General features: G+C 33.7%; 1 protein-coding gene across 10 annotated transcripts in view; it reads right to left on the bottom strand.

Moving 5' to 3' along the window:
* Mef2 (myocyte enhancer factor 2) overlaps positions 1-13,280 on the bottom strand; it is a 112,554-nt gene that overhangs the window by 34,265 nt on the left and 65,009 nt on the right. Inside the window, exon 1 of one of the 10 annotated variants that reach the window (XM_065351611.1) lies at positions 5,970-6,322. The exons of the other annotated variants lie outside the window; for them this stretch is intronic. The gene's annotated coding sequence lies outside the window, so the exon portion shown is untranslated. Of the gene's footprint in view, positions 1-5,969; positions 6,323-13,280 lie in introns of those variants that run through there. 10 annotated transcript variants of the gene reach the window in all.

Below are 13,280 nucleotides of genomic sequence, written 5' to 3'. Positions count from 1 at the left end.
ATTTAATGACAGAGTAAAAAATAAAAAGTATTACACCCATACTTTGGTTTTTAAATAAAATTACAGAAAAAAAAATCATAAGATTTATTTTGAGCTGATAAAATCGCACTGAATGAGCTACACAGTTTTTGGTTTTCAATGTTTTAATTCATTATCTAAAGTGCTGGCTCTATCACAATTTTCAATCAATAAAATGAAAATCCAAAAGCAACATTAAAAATTAAAAATTCTGAGTTTTCGTGAGAAAATTTGAAATTAGAGCTGCCATTTCCTTCATTTTTTAACGATTAAACCATCGTTAAGAATTTTCAGTATTCTATTTTTTTTTCAATTTTTTTTTCATTTGTGTGGTTTTATTTATTATTCAATCCAAATTCAGCCATCATTTTCAATTTTTATAATCAGCAAAAGAATTCGAAAAAAATCTAAAAACCAAAAATATGGGAAGGCTTTTCAATTTTACAATCAATTTTCTCAATCACGAAAACCTGGAAATTAAACTTTCCCCATTAAAAATAAGGCAATTCTTTCCAATTATTCCTTTGATCAAATTTCAAGCTTATTATTCTCAATTTCTAGTCGTCAAATTTTATTTTGTCAGATTATTGCTTATGAAGTTTCTTTTCATCTATAATTAATTAATTTTCTGACTCCCTCATATAAAATTACTTGACAATTTTTTCTCAACATTCCTTCAATATAATTTTGGTAAAATCTAAATTATTGACGATCAATTGTAAATTTTGATTTCAGTTAATGTCCCCTCACCCCTCTTCTTCTTATTTTATGCTAAATAGAACCAATATTTTTTTCTCATCATCACTTCCCATTGAAAACCAAAAAAAATGAATATACATATACTAATGATTTCCACAATAACATCCTCAGGAAGAGGAAGAAAAGGGAGGAGATAGGAATGAAACAGGATTATACTCATTACTCGTGCGCATTGTCTGCATAAAATTTGCACCATCTTATCTTGCTCATTCCCCCAGTTAAAATTTTTTCAAGAAAAATAATTCGTAAGCTCAAAACCATAAGACACAAATGGTATCGTTAAAAAAAAATATTGAACATAATCACACAAACATGAAAATTTTCAGACATGAATACGCACATCCTGAAAAACTTTCATAATTATCACCTAATTTAAGTTTTTTTCAAACCTTCTTCCCTCGCTCCGCCGCGATGAAACTCGAACGATGTTTTATAATTCGATAACACAGATTGTTCTCCATTAAAAAAGTTTTCACACAGAGCAAAGAAAAAAAATGCTCGAATTCTAAATTTTCCTTTTACATAATTCATCAATTCTCTTTGTACGTAGAAATGATTAAAAAAATTTCAAAACGTCACTCAAGCGCAGATTCATTCGTGACTTCAGCAACTGATTTTTTCAAAAGGTACAGAACCTAATAAAGAAAAAAAAAAAAGTTGAAAAAAATTAATTCGTTACCAAGGTAACTGGTTACTTAAACGAAAAAAAAAAATTAAGAATATTCTATTTGTTAAAAATTTAATTAAGATAGTCTCCACGTCAAGGTATTCTGTGTCGTTCGTTTCTCCTTCCACAAAAAAGCCTTTTTATCGAGCCCACGCTATTCCGGCATGCACGGCGGATACCTTTTGAAAAAATAAGTATGGTAGCTAATTTGTTAATAATTAATTAAATCTCGACGGTTTTTTTTTTGTTTTTTCAAATCTGTAAGTACGATTGAAAAATTCCGTAGGTATTATTGGAAAATCGCCCGATCGCGTTAATTTCCATTATCAAAAAGACAATGCGTTTTGAATTTACAATCGACTTCCAAGCTGCTTAGGTACTTTATGGTTGATTGATTTTTTTTCCTAATTTTTTACGTCTTATCGGTTATAAGTAGAGCTAATCTTGCGTAATGGTGGATTTAGTATGCGTATATGAAACGATGTGTTTCTCGGAAATTTTAGCAAGCAAACACGAAAACATTGGCATCGACAGAGAATTGTCATCAAAAAAATTCTCAACATTCTGATTAAACAGAATTAAAAAATGTACCCGCACAAGAGTTTCGTCTGACGTCATTAATAGTATACGAAGCGATACAGGTTATTCGGTATACAGTATACACACATTACCTTCGACTTGAAAATTTTCGCAAATTTTACACCACTCGAAATTCGAACAAATTGATAAACACTTACAAGTGGATCGACGTGAAAAAATTTTTTAATTTATATCGATACCTATCAAGTACATATATAAGCTTACGTACGTACTCCTTAGTAAAAGTATCAAAATAACTATTAATTTCTATTAAAGGAAACACGCTGAGCTAAATTTATCGTTAAAACGATTATTAAAGAATTTCAAATGCTTCGAAAGTTTACTCTCGCGTAGAACGAAAACTTCACACAACCCTTTTCGAAGAACCGTTTCAACAAGTTGGCGCGAAAAGTTATTCGAGCAAGATATTTCGAATTAGCTTAGGCTTCCGTTCGTTTACGTAGAATTCTGCTAAATGTTGCCTGAGGGATAAAAGTGAAATTTTTTTGGGAAAATTTCGCCTCTTTTGGTAGTAACTTTCGCATGGCCTTAAGGGTACGATGGATTAGGATTTATCCTAATACGTTTCGATGATGATGCTGACGTAGATACTTGTTGTTTGCCTTTTTTACGATGCTATTTGATTTGATCGTGGCCGAATTATTATTTCTGCATCAACCATCATTTTCAGTAATTTTTTTCGAAATTTATCACTCGCTTATTTACAAAAATTACGATACATGAAAGAAATAATGGTACACAGCTGCGCGAAAATATTCCGCGAGCGAATTATTTGAACAAACGGTTTTTTTTTCTTAATATTACGAATTTTCCAATCAGCTTGTATTTTTCAGCGTGCGAATTTTTTACCCGAACAAAATTTTTTTTTCACGAACGAAACATATGCCATACGACGTGTGCGATGATGTAAGAACAACAGTCTTCTTGTTAGTGACAGAATATCGCGACAAGAGGTAGAAAAAAAATACAGTCGAGCAGAAAATTGAAAAATTTCCTACGTAAAATATTTCGAATTTTTTTCACCTAAAACGGTCGAATTGTTTCGAGTCTTTTTCCAATGCCTGCTTTGCAAATATGTCTACCCACATACTCGCAGATCTGTCGTAGAATATACCATTCGATTATTTCTAAAATATACTTTCGATTGAAATCCCTTCGTCTATACCATATTCATCCGCCTTGAGATTTTTAATCAGCAGTCATTATTGCAAATGTACGAGATACTAAATACAACCAACTATACTCCAACATGAAGATATTTCACTCACCGGACCCTTTGAAGTAATTTTATTCCCTCTAATTAACTGCGACGAATCACTTTTCAGAATTTTATTCCATCACCGGATACCTATCTTGCTGGAGGACTTGTCACAATCGAAATGAATTTTTTCATCTGTTTCCGTTCTCCGATGAGTAATCTTTTTTTTTTATCAGCTACCAATTTTTGCGGAAATACCGTAGATAAATATCAACGCATAGACCTGACTAACGATGAATGAACTTTTAAATCGCCTCGTCAGAAGAAATGCAATCGAATCAAAACTTCATCAACACAAAGCGAAAATACACCATCTTCGGAGTCACGAAATGATCCAACGATCGCGATCGATGCAAATAACGAGAATTTGACAACGAAAAAAAAATTCAGCATTCGGGTTTTTGCAGCAGCTAAAATATCATCGCAGCTATAAAATTGAAAATCATATGGAATACACAGGTTATCTTCGAGTGGTGGCAAGAGGGGCAGGAGCGGGGTGATAAATCGTTTGCCAACTGCAGTATATTTGAAATACGTCACACTAGTTGTGTATGTAGATGACTAGATGTGTGCGTAAAAACCATTCGATCCATTCATTCGCAATATTTTCTCGCGAATATCTCGCAAACCATCGATCATATCGAAAATTACAAAAAACATCAACGATTACGAATTTCCTTCGCTTTAATTTTTATTCCGACAAATTCTCATCGGAATGGTTGTTTTTTCGCTCGAAATGAAAAGAGCTCGAAGAACTGAACTGAATGTTTTCCCAACTCAGTTTCATTTTTTTTCACTTTTTTTTTTGTTGGAAAATTGCCATACTTTGCACATTGAAAATTTCCACTAGATCAATCAACGAATCGTGAGATATCCAACAAAAAAGGTAATGAAAACCGAACGAATTAGTTCGATAAAATACTTATCAAAAATTGATGCAATTTGGGCACCTTACACGGATCCATATTTGAAATCAGGCTTAATTTTTTTTTCAAATTAGCTAATCCATAGGATCTGTAGCAGATTTCAGATCGTCGATTCCAAAATTTAGGGTCCTCAAAAATTTCAAAAGTGCCCAAAATACGGATTTTTGTTTTCATTTTGCAAGAAAACAAATTCTGCCACGCGATTCAATTTTTGTAGGTAATTTCTTGCAGTCATATTACACTTTTTAGACATTTTTGTGGCAATTTTTTGATGCAAATGACCAAAAATAATGCTTTTTGAACCCAATTTTCTTGAATAATTTCATAAATATGATTGTATTGCTGCAATTTAGCAAATTGTATCTAGTCTAATTCTAATACGAGACATTTTCGAGATCAAATGATTGTATACCCGAATTTTTTGTTAATTCATATCGTTTAAGGGCTTTGAAAAATCGAAGGAAACACAAAATACAATCATAAAACATGTTTTCCAAACTTGTATCAATTCTTTCAATACTCATTTCTCCAAAAGAAATGCACTCTTAGTTTTTTTTTTTCAATTCAAATGCTAGAAACATAAACATACGACAGGAGAAAAATTATTTATAAAATTTCAACTTTCAATAGAATGTTTACCCCCCCCCCTCTCGTAAAATTAACTCTACTTCAGCAAAGAGAGTAGAAAGAAGACGGGTAACGGGGTGAAAGCTAGGGAGCCTTTGAGGAAGAATAAAGGTCGTCTTGCGTGATTATGTTCACTCACAAAAAATTGTAGAAACATTTTACAGCAAAAAACCTCCCTCCCCCATCACCCCTTCTTCGTAAGTAAAAAAAAAACACTGAGATATGAAGTTAAAATTGAATAATTAGTAACTTATTAAGCGATTCTTAAAGGAATTTTTACAGCAAATTTTACTGGAACCATCCAAATCTTTTTTTAGAACACAATGACTCTTACACTAAGGTTTCTTTTCATCAAACTCTCCACCAGATTATCAATTTTGATAACTCGTACCTCATTTTGATAACTCTCAAGCTTCTGGGAATGATTTTCAGATTTTTAGCATTTCTTTTTGCAGGAAGATTTAGACATCAGTTGACGATTCAAACTTTGGATTTACACAGTTTTGTTGCATAATCATTTTTAACCAACCCTCATTTCAGCAATACTGAAATTCTATGGACTTTCCAATTTTGTAATCAAAAAATAATTTTACTAAATTTCTGTAAAGTTCTGTCTGAAATTTGGTCCATCTTCTCATCGAAGAATAAAATGTAGGTTGGGAAGGGAGGGGGGCAAGAACAGAAAGTTGAACCAAATAATCTATAACATAGATCACTCTGCAGACTGCTCGACGGTGATTTTCAAAAGTAAGTATCCCCCCTCCTCCTCACTCACCACTGAAAACGTGAATTCATCAAAGTCTGATCATAATCCTTAACGATAATAAAAAAAATCACATCCACGATAATCTAGAGATTAAGAAATACACATCTTTTTACGACAATACAAAACGAAAAAAATATAGGTATTATTGTAGAAAATACGCAAATAAAGCCCAAAACAAAATTTTTGAACTTTTTCCCCATACTTCGATAGGTATAGTTAGGTAGTAGGTACCTATAAAGGTACCATAGGAAGTTTTCCCTTCCAATCCAACCTTCCTACTCCTCATTCCTGCAAAACTGATACCTGAAATAAGTACCTATCTATACTAATCTGGCAAAAATACCTTACCAGCGAGAAAATTCAGCACCACCTGGAAGGGTTCAACTTCTACCACACAAAACGAAACAAATCGAAAAAGCCGAAGCCGGTACACCGAAACATATCACGTGATACTCGACGATCGTATCGCATAACTAAACATACGTACGTACGATTTAGAATCGAGAATCGCACACACTATACAACGTCAAACAACGATGACGCCGGTAATAATGCGAAAAATATACAAAATACGCGTACAATATTGGGGGGGAAACAGAAAATATAAAACCTCGCGTAAAAAAATTCGAAACGCAAACGCAAAATTTCGACGAGCACGCGAACGAGGGGCAGATACCCGCACTTAGAATGCCTTTAAGGTAACAACTAATTGAACAGTGTAAAGAAAGCGTGTACGTAATGTTTCCTTCGCGGCGTAATCGAGAAGTCGTTCGTTCATTGGTCGATACACGGCCGTTTTTGACGTCAATGATTATTACACCAATAGCGGCGGGTCTTTTCGAGGGCTACATAACGGCGCGAAGGCTTCGTATTACTCTCACCTCTCTCTATCACTGTTGCTCTCTCTCTTTCTCTCTGTCACTCTCATCGTCGTCGTCGTCATCATCGAAATAATATACAATATACACAACTAAACACCACCGCCACCGCAACTCCAATTTGGTATCTTTTTTCTGTCTTTTTTTTTTGCAAGGTTTTGCTCGACTGAGATACCTTATCTTTATAATACCTACAGGTTACAGTATTATCGTATCATTCGCAGATACAACACAAATTGACAAATATTTCCATCATCGAGGTTTGATTGTACGTATTGTATGCAAGAATGCCAAAAGGCAGGAAATCTCTCTCGTTGCATTTTGGGTCGGGTCGCTGCCCCAAATAATTGCAGAAAGAATCCTGCCAATTGATGAGGAGAATGGGGAGCGAGGAGAGTATTCTTATCTCCACATACTTGAATATCGAAAAAACAGATTAGCCAATGCCAAGGTCTCAATAAGAAAATATGTAGTTCAATAAAATTAAGCTTTCGTAATTCTTACTGGAAATAGCTCAAGCACAATTAAAGCTCCTCAGGAAAAAAACTAGTGACACTTCGTAAATGAGAAATTTTATGCTCTATAAATTAATGTTTTCTATATTTTTGGTAAGGCCTTTAGTTTTTTTCAAAAATCGATTTTTTGAAGATAAAAAACTGAAAAATGTACGCTTCCCATCATAAACAATCAATTTTAGTTGATTTTTTTGAATTAATCTCAAAATAGCTTTAAAATACTCGTAAAGCTCTATAGAAAAAAGTGTACCACACTATTCTCTAATAAGAAATTTCATACTCTGCTATTTTTGTTTGTTTCATTTTTTTTCGAAGTGTGTTTGGTTTTTATGCAATTTGATGCACAATATTTTCGTCTATAACATTTACTTTAAGTATACACTTTCTGAGAGATGATTATTGAAAAAGTACTGAAGAGGTCAAAAAAGCACAAAACCCAAATATTTTTTGGGGGGTGGGGGTGGGGTGGGAGGGGCGGTGTTTTTAATAACTAGATTATTACACCCTTCTTGAGGATGTTTATATGGTGTGATGCTTCATTGCTTCTCCAAAATTTCCTTAAAATATCGTCTAATTTTTGAATGTTTTTGAACTTTTTCGTAAAAATAATCGAAATATCGAGACTTTCAGTATGGAGAAATTCATTTTTACCAAATTATTACCGTTAAGAATTAGAATGATTTTTGTTTTTAAATTTGAAATACCCTGCTTCCATCAGCCCTCAAGGTGGTTCCCTTTTTTCCAGCAAAAATGGTTCCCAATTTTTTTTTTTCGAAATGAATTTACTTAAATAATGCTACCGTCAAGGTCCAATAATATCCAAAAAATGAAATATTAAAAAAAAATATTTTAGCTTTTCTAGCCAAATTATTTGGTGGAAAATTTCAAAATCTTCACATGAAAGTTGAAGACTTTTTGGCTGGCGAAAATTTTCGATGTTGAGTAGCCCTATGTCATCAGAAATATAAAAAACTTGAATTCGAAAGGTGGCAACAATTTTCTAAACAAATAGTCAAAAATTGAAAAAGTCCTTATCCAATTAAAAATGTATTTCGTTTTGTTTTCATTCGCATAGAAAGTATCAATGGGGTGACATTTTTGTTTAATTTTGTTTCTCTCTAGACTTTCTGTAGGTAGAGGTAATGGTTTTCTCGAAAATCAATTTTTTGTGATGAAAAAACTGCAGGAGAAAAATTTCTAACTTTTCACAATAAGAAATCAATTTAAATAAACTGAACTTACAAAAACTTTGCTCAAAATACCTCAAAAACAATGCTTTTAATCAAAAAATGAATCATGAGAAATTTTGAGCAATCTACTTTTGTTTCTTTTTATTTTTTCTTATAGTGCCCAGTCTGTCCTTGTTTTTTTTTCAGAAATTTACTTTCTGCAGAGCAAAAAATTCGAATTTTCATCACAAACAATCAATACAAGTCGAATTTTTCAACTTTGGCTCAAAATACCTCAAATTCAAAGTTCCTTTTGTAGAAAAATTGAGCAAATTATTTCACATGATTACATCCTAAAAATACCTAATACTAAAAAGTTCAATTATTATTACCACCCCAAATGTTGTAACTTTACCATCCCTAGTAGCGAAAAGGTAACTTTACATACCAAGGGATGGTAAAGTAACAGCCTTGAAAATTATAAAATTTATAGTTTACTGTTTTAAGGGATGTAAATTACTTACTTTGGCGCCATTTGAAGCGATGAAGTAAATTTTGGTCATGTCTTACCATACCTACTGATGGAGAGAAGGGAAGTGGCATTCAATGCCACTCATTTCTTCATAAAAGGGAACAAATCAGAGCGTTTACAACAAAAAAATCGTCAATAAGAAAAGAACTACTTTTTCATTCAACTCCTTCCAATATCTACTAAGTATTTTTTCGCCAAAATGGACAAAGACGGTAGAATACGACACCTGAACTCCAGATTTTGAAAAATAAAAAAAACATCCTCAAATTTTCACCTAAATTACTAACCGGAATTCGTCTATTGTCGCGTAATTTTCGCTTTGAAACCCACGTGTAATCCACTCAGTTATAGCCATAATCTTCAAGAATACTACCGAACTGCCCTTAGATAAACAGGAAACGCTTAAACTACGTACACAAGTTTACTTATTCGATGAAAATTAATGTATAGTCGCGTCGAATTTACATATATAAGTATGCGTTCGATTGCGTCATACGTGCTGATACATAATTCATAATTCCATTATTCGTATACGTCCTTTGCAACGGCTACCTCTATATATTTTGCAAAATATGTCACTTTTTTCGCTCTTCTTCCCTTACCTACCTTATCGTCGAATAAACGCAATTAAGTTTTCGCGAGCAAGAGTAAAATAATACGACATAATTTTTCAAACTTTTTTTTCCTAATATCATCGAGTAGCATCTACTAACAAGAGCCTATCGAGAAAAATCCCTTTGCGTGGGAGTCTCCGAACACCGCTGAGTTTCAAGTAACTCAAAGTCGCCATTGATTTATGAATACGAAAATTTTCACCACCCACCCCAGCACAACAAAATCGACGTACACGTACGAAAAACCAGCTTCGTCGTATACTTTAATTTGAAAATTAACCGAGGGAGTTTGATATTTTAGTCCTTGAATTTTACTGCTATACTGCCACCGGCGTATCAAATAAACCAACGTCCCTTCCTGTCCCTTTCGTCGGTTTGAAATGAAAATCAACAGGTCCTGGCGCGCGATACTTACATAGTGTACCTTCTCTCATTCGCACCCTCTTTTTCAAACTTGCCAAGGAATTTCTCGATCTAATACGTGTACACTTAGACGTGTAATATAATGGTAAATATAGAAACTGCGATAGGTATAGATGTTTTCATACAAAATACACGCTCAACTGAATTATTAAAAAGTAACGTTTCGATTCTCGAATGACAATTTAATTTAGGATGATTTTACACCAAGCCACGCGTTTATATGTACCTACCTACAACTATATAGCTAAACTACAGGTACCTATCTAAAAGTAAGACGAGGTTCTCCAGTAAATTTGAGAATGTTTCGCGTTTCGAGTTTCACGTGTTTTGAATTTTTTAACGCGTTAGAAAAAATTTATTATTAAAAATTAGCACCGGTTCTAAAAATAAAACCCCTTCGAGGGTATAAAATTTCTATTTTCGGTAAAAGCTTTTTTTTTCGCGGGTGAACTACCCTGGTTTTTTGTTTCGATAAAAAATGAGATATTAAAAACAACGCGATGAAGAATTAATCTTGAATTTCAAAATGGAAAAAAGTGCGTTATGACTTATGACACCTTCTCAATTTCGATTATTAAATTTTTTTGAATAAAAGCGTTATCGTTGACGAAAACTTAATCATAGGTATATCAGATGATGAAAAGTGGAGAGGGGGAGGAGTCACTTTTTAATACGTTCCTGAGGTCAAAAAATATGATTTCTGAAATCGAATATTATAAAATTTCTAAAGCACCATTGAATAATAAAATTGCTGAAAAAAATCACACGACTTACTCTATACCATGTTCTCTAATTTCTACGAACAAAACTTGAACTCACCTGAAACAAAAAACAAAATGAATTGCAGATTAGTTGAATCCTTAATTTGAAAAATGAATGCAATATAATGCTGAACTAGGATTAACTAGCTATACTTAAATTTTCCTAAATTCGAGCAAATGTAGGTAATGAGAAAATGCATATACAAAGTTATAATGACGTCAACGAGTTTTTGCAAAACTATATAGGGAAATTCTTAATTATTTTAAGTGGTGAACCAACTTTATAGTACATCGCAAGGTTCCAAGTCGGGAAAATGAAGGGATTATTTATCGAACAATCTTCGCACCTCGTACACGATTAACAATATTTACCTACGTCATACGACACTTTCACGCATGTCATTCTCCTGCCACCTAGTCCTAGGTTTTTCCTATTATAATAGCGATCATTTCTTTAAATACATATTACATACAAGTTCGCTAAACTGGAAAACTAGCCGAAGCTCGAATTTATTCGTCAGCGAACCAGTTTCGCTACAAGTACGAGTACGTCAAACGCGCGGGAAACGATTCGACTCGAAACAATCGACATTTCAATAAGTCCAACTAAACATTTACGCGTAGAAAAAAGTGCAATTTCCCCGCTCGTAAACCTCACGTACATCGAGCTTGGCATCGTAGCATAAATTTTGATTCATCATTTCACAAACTGAAGAAATATACGCGCAGCGATAAATTTTCACTTCACGAGAGCCGCGTCCTCCTGCGTCGTCCTGCCCCTCCCCCGCCCCCCCGCCTCCTCGCCGTGCAATGCAAAATGAAAACTTTAGAAAAAATCCGTACACTACTTCAACCAGACTCATCCATTAGGGAATAGGCGTAAACAAAACATAGTTATTAGGCAGTATTCCAAAACAGCTAAGTATTAGCTCGTTTGTATGATTAAGTTCGCAGCATGAGCGAGAGCATGAATAGTGAACTTGGCGTTTGAAAAATTTCACTTAATTTTCAACCCTCCGAAATCGTAATGTACGCGACAAAACCATCGTATTATTGTAAATTAACACGTCCGCATCGTTTAGATCTACGATCAAAAACGCTGAATATTTTTTCTTGCGTAGGTAATTTAATGCTGCTGCGGTGGAATTTTTCAATTTTTATGCCCAAAAGGCTACGCTGAAGCTGAACAGATTTTGTAAATGTGTAGATATAAAGTACGTTTGCTTGAAGGTAGCGTAGTACCTAGATCCATACATGTGTTTCTGTGTGCAATGTGCATACTGCATAGGTACGAGTAGGTACTTTTAACGACGAAGACATGAGGCTTTTTAAAAAACAAAGAAATCTGTACTACAGGTTCATTGACCGATGCACGGCGGAACATGATACAGGGATAAACACACGCCGGATAAATTACGTGCATCTTTCCGCCCTTTAGTATGGCATTTGTATATGTATACATGTTGCACTATATTGAAAACACACCGTTATCCATTACCATTTCTCCGCTGAAATGTTTATAAGAAATGAGTTCCAGTGCTGCTTGCACCGTATAGGCCTACTCGCATTAATTAACGTTGTACGTAAAAGTTTTAGTGTAAATTAGATCTTTAAAGACTAGGTACACGTATCCGCGTGCACAAGAAATGGGCATTTGAAAAAGACCCTTTGAGGATATTGACGCTCCCTTTTCTTTCTCATGAATCATGATCCTTCCTTAAGACACAATAAATTGGTGAAAATTACAAAAAAAAATAACAATAATTCCAGCAAAGCATCAATACGAAAAAAATAAAAGGAAAATGAACTATTTCACCAAAATCATCTTCCATCATTCAGTTTGTTATATTTATGCATTTTGTATGCAGAAAATTTTATTCAAAATAGGTAAATTGTAAAACTTGGTAAACTTGCATTTTTACTTGAAAAATAAAGATTTGTGATTGGTGATCCATAATTTTGCTTTTTTGGTCTCCTGCATTTTTCCTTCAACAATATTTCTACAATTGTGCAGGGGCAGGAATGAAAGTGGGGTATTTCTGGAAATTCTAGAGTTGATTTTTTTACGCATAAAATTACCTACTGAAAGTTTGAAATTTAAAATTGCCTATTCTGGAAAATGCGGGAAAATTGACCCGAGCGAATCCAGGGCAAAAGCTTTTGAAGAAGTAAAACACTTTCATTTTTACGCAAGAAGTCAATTTTTCTGCACTTGACATTTTTTAAAGTTTGAATAAAATATGTAAAAGCAAGGGCAACAGCTATCGAAAATTTTTAATTTAAGAAGTGAAAATAAATTCTTTTTGATGGAAGTGAAAAGTTCCAAATCTTCGAATTTGCATTTTCCCAACTATCGACGATTGGAGAAGTGTCTTCCTAGTTCCTACCAAGTTTCATCCCTGGGCTAGTAGAGAGCCACTGAGGGCCTGGGGCAAAAAAGTTGAGGGCCCCAAGCAAAATTTTCACCCCCTCCCACCAATCCTGTAGGTTAAAAAAAAATGTATTTATATTGCACAAAATTATGACAAGTCATGCGATTTTGATTTTGAGGAGTGTTTTGAAATTCAAAACCACGAAAAGAAGTTAAAAATATTTCCCGAGCGGAGCGAAGGCGAATTCTTTTGGGGGAAATTACGTTTGAAAAATAGTGATTTTTAACAATTTTAGACACAATTTACAAATTTCAGAGTTGTCAGTTAATCACTGAACATTTGAAATTGCCAATTGCCAACTTATAAGTTTTCTCAAAAAATGAAAGCCTCTGAAA

This window comes from Planococcus citri, chromosome 2, assembly GCF_950023065.1.
Source record: "Planococcus citri chromosome 2, ihPlaCitr1.1, whole genome shotgun sequence".
NCBI classification, from domain to species: domain Eukaryota; kingdom Metazoa; phylum Arthropoda; class Insecta; order Hemiptera; family Pseudococcidae; genus Planococcus; species Planococcus citri.
The sequence above is the reverse complement of the archived record's forward strand: the minus strand, read 5'-3'. Positions and strand labels throughout refer to the sequence as shown.